We start from the raw sequence: 18,275 nt of genomic DNA on the forward strand, positions 1-18,275 counted from the left end.
GTGTCAATAAATATTTATTGGGCAACACTGTGCAAAAAGTGCTGTAGAGAATTTGTTTTAAAGTATTTTGTCCTTGCCCTTACACCATTTCCAACATATAAACAATGCAGACTTGATGACTATAGAAAGCAAGCCTCATACCATCACAACATCCTTGGGGAAGAGAAACATTACCTTTAATAAGATATTCCACTTCTACCTGCATAGAATTTATATGGGGCATGTATTATACCTACAATCTTTTATCAAGTATCTTTCTTCTGACAGCACAGAGTAGCACAAAATCCCTTCTTAAAGCAGGAGAAAAAACCATTTCTTACATGAATATATATTTCTAAAGATGAGAAAAGGTCCATAGGACAGGCAACAGGGCAAAGTAAGTAAATGAACCATAAATCCTTTACACACATGACTCAGATTAGGGATGCTATGCATCAGACCTTTAGGGTGGCCAATTTTAGCAGGTCAAGTTCACCTCTTAATGGTTTTCACAGTATAGGTGCATGAAATCTTAACAATGTGTTGGAGTCCACAAAGCCTTTGGCATGTAGAAGGCATTTAAATACATATCTGTGAAATGAGTTACTGAATAAAGAAAAATGAATGCAGGAATAGTGTTTACATTATTTAATCACAATTAATCAGGGACACAAACCAATCAGAATGGAAGCTGACCATAACTTTGAAGTGGGTGGTAGAGAAAATCTGCTCTGCTTAATTTTAATCATTGGGTCATCAGGAGTCCTGGGAGAAAGGCAGGAACAACCATAAGCTGGGATGCACCCAAGGATTTGGTATTAGATATATTTGGTATTAGATAAATATTTGGCTAGATATTTCCCAATTCCTAATAATTGAAATAGTAAAGCATTTCAATATTTTTAAACTGATAGCGCTGGCTATTTTGGAATATCAACAGTGAATGAATGAATTGAATTGAATTGAATGATAACTTGGTCATTTTACATCCAAACTATTCTTATATGCCTCCAAGAAAAACTATTTTGAAAGCCATCTTCTATCTTTTATACCTTTTCTTATTTTTTAAGGGAACAAGTAAAGTCATTAGGAAACAGATTCCCTTTTATTGTATCTTGACCAGACTCATCGACTAGAAATGTATGTTTGCCTGACTGGCAGAAAAACCCTGTTCACTAACCATACTGAGATTCAAAGACCCTATCTTAAAATGTCTTTCGATTGCCTTATACTCAGTTCCCTTTGGGTTTTTCAGATGGCCCTTTACCTGCCTCACCCCTAATGGTAATCTAGCATATGCCACTCTACTCCATCCCAAATTATCTAGATTTAATAATTTTCAAAATGGTTGCTCATCCTTAATGTTGTACATCAATTAGCTCAATTCAGGATTTTCCTAAATTATGAACTAACAATGGACTAGAATGCAGTTTTTGGACCTGCCACTTACCTATAGGCTTATGCATCAAAATGTGTTATCCTAAATATTTCCACTTTCTAATTTTTCCAAGCACCTTTTCAACTACCCCTTTGTCACTTACAAAAACCTCATAAAAACACCGCAATGTCAGTATCTTTAACGAGTGTATTCCGTTTCTTTATTTTCCCAGCGAGCCAGCTCTGCTACTTCATCACCATTCAGAGCATCCAAACTGATTGGAAAAGTTCCTGAGGACTTCTGCCCAAGATAAAGCCAAGGGCAATAACCTGAATGCCTCCCAGATAAGTAAGGCCAATCAATTGAAAAGACAGAGAGCTACTTATATTGAGCTAAAGGAAAGTATTTTCAACTTTCTTTTTCCTCCTACATGTTACTTGGCCAAAAAATGAAAGCGCTTTTAATGTATATGGTAAAGAAGAATAGAAGTCCTACTTCTAGCAAGAATAGCCTTTAATAACATCAGGCTACCATAAACAGAGTAATGGAGCTCTTCATTTCCTTTCTATTCCTATCCCTGTGAAACAGCCCCATCAAAAAATGCATTTCAACAAAATGGATTTGCTCCAACTTCCACTCTCAGAGAGTAACTGCAATAAAATGAATTTGATAAAGGACCAAGGAACTTAGCGTAAAAGAAAGATATTCGAAAACAAAGAAGGACAAGATATGGCTACAGATTTTTTTTTTACAATCTCAATAAATATGGCATAATTTAGTTAAACATTTGTAGAAATAAAAATAGCTTCAAGTATTGGGATGTAAAAGATGAAGAATGGGATTTCCAAATCAAGGACCCTCATTGCTATAGCTGAGAGATACAGAAAAGATAATTAGCTTCTTGGATTCCATGTCCTCATCTATAAAACGGAGATAAGAATAACCATCAGAAAAGTTGTTTTGTGGGCCCATTAACATAATATTGATGCAAATACCTATAAATGTCAATAGATATTGTCTAACATATAGATAGAGTAGATGGATAGATGGATGGATGGATGGATGGATGGATGGATGGATGGACGGATGGATGGATGAATGGAAAGGTAGGCCAATAGATTAATACCTATAATAGACAAAATTTAGCTAAAAAGAATATAAATTTATCTCAAAGCATTTCTAAAATATTTCTTGAATGGTATACTGTTCTAGTTTGCGAGCTGCTGGAATGCGATATACCAGAAACGGAATGGTTTTTAAAAGGGGGAATTTAACGAGTTGCTAGTTTACAGTTCTAAGGCCGAGAAAATGTCCCAATTAAAACAAGTCTATAGAAATGTCCAATCAAAGGCATCCAGGGAAAGATACCTTGGTTCAAGAAGGCCGATGAAGTTCAGGGTTTCTCTCTCAAGTGAGAAGGCACATGACGAACACAGTCAGGGCTTCTCTCTCGGCTGGAAGGGCACATGGTGAATATGGTGTTATCTGCTAGCTTTCTCTCCTGGCTTCCTATTTCATGAAGCTCCCTGGGAGGCGTTTTCCTTCTTCATCTCCAAAGGTCACTGGCTAGTGGACTCTCTGCTTCGTGGTGTTGCAGCATTCTCTGCTCTCTCTCTCTCTCATTCTCTAAAATGTTTCCTCTTTTATAGGACTCCAGAAATTTATCAAGACCCACCCAAATGGGTGGAGACATGTAGTCACCTAACCTGCATAACAACCACTCTTGATTAAATCACATCTCCAGGGAGATGATCTGATTACAGTTTCAAATATACAGTATTGAATAAGGATTATTCTAACTTTAAGAAATGGGATTTATATCAAAACATGGCTTTTCTTAGGGGGCATACTTCCTTTCAAACCAGCACATATACCAAAACTCAAAACATTCATTTAAAAAGATGCAACAATCAAGTTAGGCAGAAAAGTTGGGTCCAAGACACCAAACTCAGGTGTAGAAAAAAGAGGTAATGGTTATATTTCTTACCTAGAGGTATGTAACAAATTACCTCAAAACTTAGTATCTTAAAAGAAATACTCGTTGTCTCATACCTTCTCTATTTCAGGGAACTGGGAGGGGCTCAGCTTATTGATTCTGGCTCAAGGTCCTTTATGAGGTTGTAGTATAAAAGCTCAAGTAAGGAAGGAGGAGTCACTTCTAAGCTTTGGGAGATTTCAATTCCTCTTTTTCATTTAGCTTGTCCATGGGCTGCCTGAGTTTTCTCATAGCATGCAGCTGGTTTCGTTCAGGATGAGTGATCCAAGAGCCAGTAAGAGCCCTAACCACCATAACAGAACTACAGACCTTTTCTATGACCTAGTCTCTGAAGTCAAACAGTGTCACTCATTCCTACTATATTCTATTTATTAGAAACAAGTTACTAAGGGCAGCCAACACTCAAGGGAAGGGAATTAGGCTTTATCTCTTGAAGGGAAAAGTATCATTTTGGTATTACAACCAAAATGGCATTATATTTGTGCCTAAGTAATATGCCCTACGTGGAAGCTGAGAACCCTTTGGCCTTGAGTTTTTCCCTAAGCTAGCCACCTCCAAAGGCCTCTGCATTATAAGCTTTGTTGTTTCAACTGATGGCCAACATATGACTCCTCTTCATTTCCATTCTTCTAGAATAAATGCCTGTAGCTTTCTTGTTTCTAAATTTCCATTTTCTCCCCCTCTGGAAGCCAAAAGAAAATAACAATATATGCTGATAAATTGCTTTTGCTAGCCATAACTAGAAGAAATTACTGAATGATTCCATAGCTTTAGTTCAATTTAATTTTTCTTCAGTTTGCAAAATAAAATTTCTGACACTACCCCAGAGCTGGTTCAATGATCACAGAAATAAAACTGACACAAAGTCAGAAACATACAAGTCCCAAGATGGTTAATGTAATTTAGCTTGTAAAATAATTTAAAAGTGGATGTTTCTGCTAACAACCACCACCTTCTTGGACTGAAATGTCAGAGGCTAATTTTTTTCTAAATCACACAAATGGTATATGTTCTGAATGCAGAACAGATGCATAAGTCATCCAAACTATAATAGTTTGTATTCTGTGGGTCAGTATTTTTTTTTTCAATCTTCATCCTATTAACTAGGATGAAGATTTTAGAATGTATTCATCCTATTAACTAGGAAGACCCATGTTCATTTTCGTGGAGCATGAGTGGTCACGATTTATTTAGGCTTTGTAGGAATAACACATAGGAAAATATTTTGAATTATGAAGATATGTTTCTCTTTAAAAACCTAAATGTTGATGACGAATTATTCCTAAGCTTTCTAAAAATACGCTCATCTCTCAAGATAAAGCATCTCCACGCTGGTATATTATATGTGATGCATTAAATTAATATGATTTTCTTAAGATGTTGTTGCTACAATGATCACAATGACAGGCAATCACTAAATATACTGAGAATCTACCAGAAATTTTAAATGACTCCTTAACATCACGGAAAAGATACTCCCATCAAAATCAAGAACCCTCCTATTACCTCCCTGGCAGATGATCATTGAAGGTTTTCCTCATACTTTCTGTCAAGATGTGCCAGTTGAAAATGACTGTGTGTAGGTCTTTCCCCTGACCCACTGAATCAGCACTGGACAGGAGAGTTTGGAAATCTGTACTTTTCTCAGGTAGTGTAGATTATTCTTCTTTTGAGCAGGTTTGAGATATACTGACTGAATCTTTACTTCAGCACTTATGGAGAAGGTGACTTATTACCTTACAAACAACATTTTAAAAGAGCTCTAATTATTTAAAATTGCATTGTTTAATATGCAATCTTTCTCCCTGGAATCTCCATCATTGGCCTTATCTCTGCTTTTTAGGGCTATACTGAGTATGTCTAAAAGTCCTCTGTCATAGAGAAGTGCTCTAAGAGTTTCAAGAGAACTCTCCATTCTTGAGTCACACCACCCCTTGAGTTCATCCTCTTCTTAGACTTACCAGTCCCAATTTCCTCTAATATTCTACACACAGTATGGTTCCCAGAACCTTCAACTTTCTAATGTTCTACTGCTCCTCCTTAAATCATCCCAAACTTGGCAATATTGCCCTTAAATATGTCCTTACTCCAAACTGGACCCAGCTTCCTCATGGGCTCTGACCAGAAGGAGGACATTATGGTCTCTGCGGCAATTTATAGTCACATTAACTCTTTATGAGACTTGTCCTGCTTTTCAGCTCATAGTGAACAAATAGTCCACGTAAGGACCTCTACCTCCTAGAGTCGAACAAATCAAAACTCTTCTTCCCTGCCACAGTCACCTGATTAATTTCTTAGATTTGAGAACTAGACATTGAATTCTATGAAATGTCATGCTGTGAATGTTTTTCAGTTGCTCCGATTGTGCAGAATACAAGATACTGTTGGGCAGATGAATGTTACAGATTACAGAGACCCATGTACCTAGTATGCACACTACACTGGGTAGGGAGTTTTAGCTGTAAGCAAAAGAAGTCTTTAACTTACTTAGCAAAATCAAACCCAACCTCAGCCTCCAGATCTATCCTCAATCTTCAGAAAGAAAACAGATATCCAAAGAGATAATTGAAGAAGTCAAGGACCAGGAACAAAATTAAGGTACTTCTGAGCCCTGCTCTTAATGACTTTCCTATTATTAAAAAAAAAAAAGTGCCAAGTCCATTTAAAATAAATTTTAATCCCTGAGAGGAAATGATGAAGTTGATGACAATGATGGAAGCTATCATTTATTATCTACATGGCAGATGTTGTGTTAAACACATTTTATATAGATTGTTTCATTAAAAATCCAAAATAATCCTATGAGGTAGATGCAGCTACTATTTATAATTAACAAAATAAAGAAAATGAGGATTTAAAAGAATAAGAAATTTGTCTAAACTAGGAGAAAAATAGGTTTGAGATCACACACACACAAAAAAATTCTGATTTCAGAAGCCATACTCTTAACCACTATACTCTTTATCTATCTTACAATATTGTACGGATAACAGAATACAATCCTACGCTTAACTGTGTGACTACCACAACAGGAACATTGCTTTTCCTCCACCTCTGTCAATATTTGCCTTAGAATGAAAGTCCTCAGCTTTCTCATATTTTAGACACAAGATGCAGGATAGATGTTCCTCAGTATTCCCAGAGCCAAGTCTGTATTTCTGTCTTAGCAATGACCCCTTTTTTTTTTGTCTATAATATAGACAACTATAATTATCTATATTGGTGTTTCCTCTTGTAAACTATGAGTTTCTTGAGATCTGAACTCTATTTTTCGTCCCTCTATCTGCAGTCCACAGATTAGCACTTGATACAAAGGAGATATTCAAGATATATATGTTTACTGAATGTATTAATATGTTCCTTTACTCAGTTTTACATATGTATACATAAACCAAATTAAAATTTCTACTTTTAAAAAGTTTACATTTCTTAGAGAACATGATTAAGATTCCACCAAACAGATCAGAGAAGATTGTTAAAATCACTCGAGCACTTAAACTCTCATTCTCATATATTCCTAGTTTTCAATATGTGTCATTGCTCAAAGACTAAATATATAGCAAGTAGGGAATTCTTTGAACTTTCAAAGTCTGAACCTGATAGAGTCAAAGGCTCTTACACACTGTATTGGATGGGGTTTTTAGTTGTAAGCCAAAGAAGCCCTTAGCTTACTTAGGCAAAATGATGCTTCTGGTGGTAACTACTAGGAGGTTTTATAATCAATTGGAAAAAGAGAGCACCAGAGTTACCAATAAGCAGGAACCCAGGAAACTTTAGAGAGCTAGAAAGATTAAATTACCAGAGAGGACTCATAGCAAAGACAGAGTCGTAGTAAAGACAGATCCTTTGCTGAGATAAATGAACTGTAGCCACTTCTTCCATTCTTTTTTTTATGTTTTAATCCTGATCCAATCTTGTGGGAGCAACAACACTTCTTCCATTCTTGACCAGTCACTCAAACCTCAAAGTCCCTGAAGAATCCAATGAGCAGAACAAACACCATGGACCCATCCTGGAACTGGTATGCTGTGAGAAGAGGGATCTGAGAGAGAAAAGCCTTCAAGGGTTCCATGGACATAGCACTTGACCAAGAATAGGGGATACATAATTTCCCTAAAGACATGGGACCTGTTAGAAAGAAGGATGAATTAACACAACCTGACCCCAAAGAGAAAATGTACCAATAATCACTGTAATATATCTTCAATAAGGAATTGTGAAAAAGAAAAATAGAATATTATGAATCAAAGAAGTAAAAAATAACCAATAAGATATGATCAGAAAAAGAATTGTGTCTAAATTATCATGCAGATTCCATATAATCAGTTGTTATTGCTCTTAGATTGTTTGAACATATAGTTGAGCAAATCTTGTGATTTTTCATGTAAATTTGCTCTGTCTGATACTATTTTTAAAATACTTCATTCAACTGACTATGAGTGAGATAGTAGTGAGCTTGTTACTGAGGATGCATACAAAGAAAGGGCTGTACTGCCCTCAGGGAATATCAAAAGTAAGCAGATTTTGTATATCAGCTTGGTAAGTACCACATGGGGTAAGGGCAGAGGGTAAATGGGAGCATAATCGATTTAGAATTCACAGATGCCTCTCACCCACCAGCCCCCACCTTCAGGACAGGCCGTCTGACCTCAACACACATAGGTCCAACTGCTATTGCCTATTGTCAATACATCTTTCATGCTCAAAATAGGGATGCCTCATCTCAATGAAAAGACCAAGTCTACAATATAATTTGACATTTTTTTAACTCATCCAACTTTCTTCTTTTCTTCATACTCAAATCACCAGATTCATTCTATTATTAGCATGGTAGCAGGAGAAGAGATTGAACATGTTTGGGTAAATTTCTTATTTAAGAGAGACAGACTTTTTTTTCTTTGTTTTCTTCTAAGCCAGTGCTTCTCAAACTTCAATGCGACTAAAAATCACCTAACTATCTTTTAAAATGCAGATTTGATTCAGTCATTCTGGGGTCACCCTGATATTCTGCATTTCTAAAAAGTTCTCAGGTGCTGCTGCTGCTGTGGTTCATGGGCCAAATTTTGAGTTGCAAGGTTTTTAATAATAATAATACATCACATTTTAATGTGCATTATTTTCAATAAAGTCCTTAGTACTACTAATAATCCTTAGCCCAACTAATAACCCTTTAGAGCCAGTAGAAAAACAGAGGTGCAAGGGCAGTTCAGTGGTAGAATTCTCGCCTGCCATGTGGGAGACCCGAGTTCAATTCCCAGTCCATGTACTTTCCCCAAAAAACGAAAAAAACAAAATACAACAAACAAACAAAAATTTAACAAATGGTCCTGCAATAACGAGAAATTCACATGGAATAATAATGAAATGTGACCCCACTATACAGCATACAAAAAAAAGTTTAGTAGAGAAACTACTGTTGTCAAATTTTATTGATAGGATAACTATCTAAGGAATCAAAAATATAGCTTGCTATTGAAGGAGCCAGTACAGAACCCAGAAACTTGTGCTCATTTTAACAATGCCTGGCAATCTACATAATTAGTAGCAGTTTATCTGCTGTTTAATTCATTGCTTTCATTTTGGCTTTTAGTTTCTTTATATTTTTTCATTTCAAAATCCAATCACATTATTGAACCAATTAAAATTAATACTTACATTGTCAACTAGTCTGCCTTTATAGACATATTTAATGACCTCATCATTATAGTTCATTAGCATATTTATTGAGGTATGCTCTCCTAATTGTAATAAAAGTGAGTTAAATTAGTTTTTTTCTTCTGTTATGAATATTATATTATTTAAAGAGAGCTAAGATATTCTCTGAGAAATCTCCTTTTGTAAATAGGAGTTTGTTGCTGCAATGCTACATACACAAGGAGTGTACCGTGTACATTTCTGGAAGAGAACTGGGGAATCTGTTTCAAAAGTCTCATATAATGAACATTCTTTGACCTAGATTTTCCACATATAGGAATGTTTATTCAAATAGCATAATTATTTATAAACAAGCATTTTTATCTAAAAGATGTCACAATATGGTTTATAATGTAAATTTAGCAATAACCCAGGGATTATAGTACAGACAAGAAAGTACATTATAGAAAAATATTTTATTCAAAAATATGCTTCTTGTATTTTAAGCAAGCAAAAGGGTTACCAAACAGTAATATAGCAAATTATATTTTTAAAAATGTATACACACATTTACCATTTTATATATATATAAATATATATATATACAGAGATATATATTATATATATATATGGAATATATATATACACGGAGAAGAAAAAACTACAGCAAAGCATAAGTAACTTTATTTTCTTGAGTGATTTATGTAGTTTCTAAATATTTTTTGATAAAACTTCTCTTTATTTTAAGGAAGGAAAGAAAGGAGGGAGAAAGTGAGAAAAGAAGGAAGGAGAATAAAAGGAAGAGCAAAGAAAAGAGAAAGAGGCGCCTAAGTTCAGTATAGTCCATTGTATTTTATAGCTGCTCAAAAAAAAAGTTCTCTAAGGACGAGTGAATGGAAGAGAGACACAGAGGCTGAAATCTGATTCTGCCTCTTCTCTAAAGAGAGGCAGAGCATGAAAGACAAGAATATACACAGCTCCTTTCTGAGCCAGATTAAGGGCAGGCCAGCTGGGCAGCTGCCAATGAAGCCAACCCATAAAGAGTAATAAAATGTCACTTCGATAAATCTAAAATTTGTTGCCAGTTAACTCAGTTCTCTATACATGAATTTTCATTTAAGAAGTGAAATGGGAAATGATCAACTCCCCTCCCTGGCACGGAAAGTAACAATTACAAAACATGCCTTAGCTTTAGTTTCCTATAGCCCTGTTAAACAAATACTGAACAAATTCTCAAAGGAAACCCTTTAAATGAAAACTAGAGTCGGGCCTCATGGGTTGGGGATTGAATCACGTTTCTTACAAGGCATGTTCAAGTCCTCACTCCTGGTGCTTGTGTAGGATCATCTGTACACAGGATCTTCAAAGATTCTTTCAAAATGAGAACAAATTGAATCAGGGTAGGCCTCAATCCAAGACGACTGAATTCTTTGTAAGCAAAGGAAATGTGGACACAGAAGTAGAAGCCAGAGGAGGAGACAGAAAGAGATATATCACCGTGTGACAGAAGCAGATATTGAAATATGGATTGCTGGCAAGCCATCACAGGAACTCTATAGATATTAGAGAAAGCGTGGCCAGCTGACAGCTTGATTTCAGACTTCTAGCCTGTTGCTTAAACCAAAAAGTATGTGATATTTGTTATAGTAGCCTTAGCAAACTAAGGTATCACACATTTCATTCTTTTTCCATGTAAGTATCCCATTATTGCAGCACCATTTGTTGAATCGTTTGTTCTTTGATTTTTTTTGTTTGGTTGGTCTTTTTGCCTCCTTGTTTGTTTTTATTTGTGGGGGGGGGGGAGAGGGAAGTGCAGCCATCATGCATTTTGTAGGCCATAATTTATTCTTGTTTCAACATTCTTGTTTGATTCTGGTAACTTGGCCTCCCTTACTAAAAGAAACCTGAGCAGAACCATTTCAACTAATGTATTGGTTCTGATTTTACAGAGAAAAGTTTAAATAGGTATGGAGGTTTTAAAATAGGAACAATATACTAGCCACCTTAGAAGTAAATGGTCTGAAAACGGAAAGAAATAATAGAGTGGTTAGGGGGCTCTCAAAATGATAGAGCCCCTTTAAATTTGTATGTGAATTTCTAGAGTAGTTGTGCAAACCACATTTATTTTTACTTATATGGACTTCTTTTGAGGTTTTGTTTATTGTAAAAAGAAAAGAGCTACCCCTGTAATTGCCATGTTTGTAACCTTTTTTAGAACTTCAAGCGCCTTCAAAGCAGAAAGGGTGTCTTTGTCATCATTGCAGTACCTTATGCAGAGCCAGCACATGCTGAATACTTATGACATGACTGGATAGGTAGAGGGATGGATGAATGGGGGGATGGACCCATTCCTAAAGACTTGGACTTCAAGAATTACCCACTCGGTGTGAAACTAACATCTTCTGAGGGTACCTTTTTCAAGCAAAACAAATTTCTAGATTTGTGACAAGGTTCTGGAGGACATGCCCTCAGACCTGCACAGTCTCTGGGATGACTGATCAAACACAATTCTTTCCTCAGTCTTTACCACAAGCCTTCCTAGAAAAGGTTTCCAAATGAACTTCTCTCCTACCCCTTTCTTTGTGGTACATCAGGAAGAACAATAACACACCCTTATATTTCGCACAACCCTTTCTGTTTACAAGACACTTTTTACATATTATTTCCTTTTCTTCTCACACTCATCATGTAAAATAAAGACAAAGAATCTAAGGTTGAAAGAGGAAGGGAGTAGCTACCTTTAGGGCCAGTAAGCAGCAGAACCTACTTTCCAACCCAAATCTTCTGAATATAAACTCAGCATCCTTCAATATGCCACGACCACATTGGTGCATGGCAGCTTCCTCCAGCATTTACAGGGTTGAAAGAATGGATTCCCACTGCATTCCCACTGCTGTGTCTGTATTTCTTTATTTCGTACTCATTACCACACTTGCTGTTAGCACCCCATATTTCAAGGAAAATGACAATTCAACTTCCTTCTCTCAAACTTTTGAAAGCTTCCGCTCCAGGAAGACAGCAGATCTGTAGCAAATTATAGGAAAGACCATGACAAAAATCTTCACTCCTGTCCACCCCCCCACACACACACACACATAGAAACTGACTTTGAATGAATCCAAAGGTAGAAGAGGTAAGATGGGTTGGAAAAATGCATTATTTATGACCTAAATGTTCCTCCATATACCCACCAAAGTTGACATCTTTGGGATTTAGCTGGAATATTCCCCACTAATAAAGTACAGGAAGAATGCCTTTAAATAAAGAGGATTCTTCAGGCAGTTAAAATGTTATCAGAGAGACTGAAATTGAGCAGAAAGCATGAAGGCTTCAAAACCTTTCCCGCTATTAACTGGGGGTGCTGCTCCATTAGCTCAGCTAATTGAACACTCTGTTATCTCACTTGGATTGTCGCTGCAGAAGAAAAAGGGGCTGCAGTTTTGTTCCCTGAAACAGAATCTGAGACTGGTGGAGAGTGGCAAGGGACAGGATATATACTGATTACTTCATTTTGACATTAGATCTGTGACTAGAATTAGCTGTGCTCAGTGCAAATATCCTTTCAGACATATCTGTTCACAAGCAATCTATATTATAATTGGCAACACTGGCCAAGAATAAATAACAGGAGAGAAAAAGGAAACCTTAGTAATACTTGGGAAGAAATAAAATCCATGATTTTTTTTTAATAATACAAGCATGTAGAATAAGATGAGCAAAAGTACTGTATGCAAATATGAATGATGCAAAGGTAGAGATAAAAGAAAACAGTTTTCCTTTCTTTACCTGTGATTTTAGCTTTGTGCTCTTTGTTTTCTAAAACACTAAAAAAGCAGAGCCCATGATTCAAACTGAGCTTAAAGATACAAACAAACATACTTGGTCTGGGTAACTGGTTAACTATTATTATAAATATATATGATATAAAATGTGGATCTAGGTTTAATTTATATTTCATCTCAAATAAATTGAAAAAATGGAAAATGCCAACAATATAAGTTTGGGGAAGGACTTTCTCAGCCAAACTGTAATAGAAGGAATGTCAACAACAAAAATGAACTAAAACATTGAGTATATAAAGACTGAAGGTTTTTGTATGCAAAAAAAGAAAAAACTCATTTAAAAATCAACTAACAGGCTAATAAAGAACTATGAAAATAATGTTGAAAAAATATGATGAAAAGTTTAACTTACTTAAAGAAGTTTCCCAAAATGAGGATAAAAGTCTAAAACTAGGTAGAAATATGGGTAATTCATTAAAGAATCAACAGAGGAAATATAAATGTCCTATAATTATATTGAAAATATGTATCCTAATAATTAATCAAATAAAATGAAATATAAACAATAAAATACCTCTTTAAATTATGTTTAACATTTAAAAAAGGCAGAGTTTTTTTTTTCAATTAATAATTAATGGAGGGAAATCATACTTTAAAACATACATCCTCAAACAGTGCTGGTGCAAGTTGACAATGGTATAAATATTTGGCAACAATCATCAAGGATCCTTTAAAACATTCCTGTTTGATCTCAATAATCCTACCTCACTACAAAAAAAATAATTTGAGTTGTGCTTACATGCCTCATGGTCACTTAGAGTTGTTAATAGCATTATGTGAAATAACAAAAAATATAGGAAACAGTGCTCTTTTTAAAGAGTAGTTCAATTTTATCCAGTGCATATAAAGGAAATATATACATTATACAAAAAATAATTTTATAAAGCATGAATCAAAAAATATGGGTCTGCTTTTACAAATTATATTGCATATATAAAATAAAATACTATGAATCTTTCAAGATATTTTTGGAATACATTAGATGATTGGGAAAATACCCACAATATATTTATTAAGCTTCCAAAGAAAGCTTAATAAAATGAAAAAATTATATTATATACTAACTACTGACATACAGGGGGTATATATGTGCATATGCATATATGCCTGCATGATTAAAAAGAATGTCAAAATGTTAAAGAGTTTTGTATACAATTTAATTTTTGCTTTCCTCAATGGTCAGAATTCCAATTAACTTTTATAAATCAATAATTAGGTATTACATGATTTCCCTTGGATTAATATGTTACAAATTAAAGCAAACAATTATTTCATTTTCTATTCAAAGAAAGATAGCTTTTCAAAAAACAGGATTTCTGATTCTCTCAGGATGATGCATCAGAGGCCTGAAGAACCCTGATGATAAGAGAAAAACACCTAAAAGTACTAAATCAATACCCTAGAAGGAGAATGTTAAGTAGAAACTTGAGAAGAGTTAAGCAAACTTGAGAAGAACTGAGACCACTGGTGACACTGACAGCCTGAGGTGAACTATAGTGAGGGAAACAGGTGAATGAATGCTTAACCTCCCTCTCCTCCAATATCTTGATTGGGTGACCCAACAAGAAATCAGAAGGGAAGGGCTCTAACTTATGTAGTCCCTAGAAGTCAGCCTCCAGGAGGACAATGCTAGCTGAAGAACGGATATGGAGAGTCAAGTGGAATTTTACAACATAAAATTTATACCTCAATAAAATGAATAATTTTTCTAGTAAAAGATAAATTATCAAAATTGATTCTAAAAGTAGAAAAACTAAATAAACTCACAATCATGAGAGAAAGGAAAATATTATCAGAATATTACCTTCCCCAAATGGATCCTGACCTAGATGCTTTTCTGGGTAATATCAAGGAAAATATTACTTCCTTATATAAGAAATAAAATATATATTGAAAAGATGATTAGTTTATAAAGATAACGTGGTCTGATACCAACCGTGGACAAAAGCAAACAGAAGAAAAAGTTGTGGCTAATCCCTCTACGAATATCTTAATATCTTAAATTACTAACACATCAAAATTAACTTTATTAAAATATAATCCATCAAGATGTGCCTATTGTCATTAGATACAACAATGATAAGTCAATTCAGAAAAGCCACATAGTTACTTCTATACACACAATAAAATTTTTAAAGTAAAAGTAAACAGTGATTGTATAGCTAGGTTGAGGTATCAACTTGGCCAGGTAATAGTGCTCAGTTGTTCTGTTGCTGTGGGCTTAAATTATCAGCATGTCAATTTCAAATATAGCTGATCACATCTACGTTTGGCTAAGGGGAGTGCCTTCTCCATGAGAGAGGATTAAAAGGAGAAGTCAGAAGAGAGAGAAACAGCTCAACACAGCACCAAGGAGCTCAGTATAGCTGAGCACAATGCAGGGCAGAGGTCAGAATCAGCTCACACTCAGATGTTTGGAGATGTAGGAAGGAATCAGCATGGAGAAAGCTGTTGGAACCTGGAAGCCAGGAGGGAAGGCCAGCGGATGTCATCATGTGCCTTCTCATGTGACAGAGAAACTCAGATGAAATCTAGCTGCCTTTCTTCTGAAGTACTATAAATTCGTAACTAAATAAATCCCCTTTAGAAAAGCCAGTCCATCTCTGGTGTATTGCATCCTGGCAGCTTCAGCAAACTAAAACACATTTTAGTACCAGAGAAGTAGAGTGCTACTGCATTTGCAAATACCAAACATGTTTGAATGGGTTTTTAAATGGATAAGGGGAGGATTCTGGAAGAATTGAGGAGCTTGATGGAGAAAACCTAGATAGCTCTGAAGAGACTGTGGGTAGAAATATGGATTCTAAAGATACTTCCTTTGAAGCCGTAGAGGAATGTGTTGGAGATTGGATGGTGGTGACCCTTGCTTTGAAGTGGCAAAAAGTGGCAAAATTGATTCCTGTTGCTGTGTGAAACAGAGAATCTCCTTCTCTTCTTTAGTCTACAAGTCTCTCCTGGGCAATTTATTGAGGGCCCTCATTGGAGTTGCCTGCTTGTGGCCTGCCCTGTAGACTTTGGACTCATGCCCCCCACGGTTGTGTAAGACACTTTTACAGAGATTCATATTTACAAGTATCTCCTGTTGGTTTGTTTCCCTAGAGAATCCTGACTACAACAGTGATCTTCATAGAATAAACTTAGGATAACCAAAAAAGGGTACATGGCTGCATGTCAAATCTTCCACTTGAAATATTTCTTATTGAAATTAGGGGATAAAAATGAAACTCCCTACCTAATTACTGTTTTAGCATCACTATGCTATTTCAGCCATCTGAGCTGGAGTGCCAGGCAGGTGAATAAAGAAGGCATCCCGGACATTCAAATTCTTGTGTTCACCAAGCAGAGAATAAATGAGTCACCCCCCGAGCCTGGTCTGAATTCCTGACCCATGAAAAATTATAAAAGAGTTGGTATTTTTTAAGCCCCTGTATTTTGGTATAGTGTTAGGCTGACTGAATGTGAATTAAGGGGTACAAGGTGGCTGCAATAGAAAAAGATGAAGACAACACAGAGAAAATGAAGATTAAGGCAAGGGGAGAGAGACAGAGCAAGAGAAGGGAAGAACATAAATGCAAAATCTGATAATCTCTTTTGAATCCCTACATCCGTCAGAGTCAGAAACTTCGTCCTCTGCACTTTTCCGTTATTAGAGCCAATAAATACCCCATTTTGCTTAAGTTTGGCTGTGATGGATTTCCATCACAATTAAGAGTTCTAACTAAAAAATATCCTTTAGGTAGAGGGCATGGTCTGGCTATTTACAGAGGAACTCTGAACACAGAATAACCATTTAGCAATCAACCTTCTTAAAATATTGACATGAATTAAAGGGACTACCAGGAAATAAAGTGAAAACCTGTTCAGTTCCAACAGGTTTGCACTGGCCTCCTGGGGGAATTAATTATAGGACAAAACTAGGGTGTGAAGGTTTATAATCCATGGAAATATGAATATAGAAGGAATTGAAAGAAAGTTTAATTTTATTTCTTTTAAAATCAAAGGTAACCAACAATGGATGTAAGTCACATAATCGAATATTATTATTTAGATTTTAGGTTTTTTTCCTAGCCATGTTATCATTTCTAGATCCATTTTCAGATATGAGATATACAATTACAAATATCTAAAAAGTTTGGTGGTTTTTCATTCTGTTAGAACTTATAGCAGGGAAATAAATTTTAATTAGTTCAGCCTACTGAGACTACCACGGTTACTTACCAACAGCTTTTCTCCAGCTATTTCTGAGTTCTAAAAATTAAAATTGTCTTTGAATTCTATTCTATTTTAAATCACACTTCTATTTGCTATATACTTTTTGCAAACTCTGTGTGGCTACTTAAAGAAATACATCTCAGTAGTCCATCTACAAATCTAAGGAAATAACTGATTGGACACAGAATTGTAAAAATAATCTCATATTATATTACAATAGAAAAAAATATGTAAAACAAGCTCTGCCTCTGTAAAAGAGACAGAAGGGAAAAGGAAATTACCTTGTTGCTCAGTCATTTTGAAGTGAGCTGAATGTCAAATCAATGGCCAGCAAAGAATGTGGCAAGTGCATAGAAAATTTGATTAAATCAATCTAAATATTTCCTACTTTCATTCAAAACAAGGCCACCAACATTTAAATGAGGATTTAATCAGAAGTAGATTTATTACTGAGCATTAATCCGTGTGTTATTCATTTACAAAGATTGTGAAAAAACTACCAACATCATATATATGAGAAAGATTTCTCAAGCTTTCAAATATACATGGCTGAGTTTGAGAATAATATTAAGAAAATTTTAAAATGCTAAAATGTATTTAAAATTTCAAAATGTTACATATGTGTTGCCCAGTAATGAAATCACCAAATCTGGAAAAAAAAAAAAAAAGAAAGATTCTTTTAAAAATAAGAGCTGAAATAAATATATAAGATTATATCTGGCAAATATGACAGCTATCAAGTTAAAACACAGAAGACATAAAGGTATGTATAAGAAATTTCAGTCCCTCTGCCTGTAGGGACTTCTATTTAACTGTGAAATATCAGTAATATTTTTACTCTTACCACAGTAGTAAGAGGTAAAATATGCAGACAACACACAAGTTAAGCCCAGTGTTCACAAATAACAGATGCTACTCTAAACTGATGGAATATGCTTGTTTAACTATTTTTCAAAAGATAAGCTAATATTTCCCTTTGGAATCAAAGTCCGTATTACAGGAGTTGATATGTAAATACCCCAGCATTTTCACCTCTTTGCCAGGAAAACTAGCAGTGGACAAGGGCTTGATAATGTATGTTTTATTGGCTGCCTTCCCTACTCTGTCTCATTTTCCCACTCTCACATGAGAAATATTTGGAAACATTTCCCAAATAAAATGCTTGAACACAAACAAATCTTGATTTCAGAGTCCGATTCTGGGGAATCCAGTCTAAGCTACAAATAACATTTCT

The sequence above is a fragment of the Tamandua tetradactyla genome, chromosome 17 (genome assembly GCF_023851605.1).
Source record: "Tamandua tetradactyla isolate mTamTet1 chromosome 17, mTamTet1.pri, whole genome shotgun sequence".
Classification (NCBI taxonomy): Eukaryota; Metazoa; Chordata; class Mammalia; order Pilosa; family Myrmecophagidae; genus Tamandua; species Tamandua tetradactyla.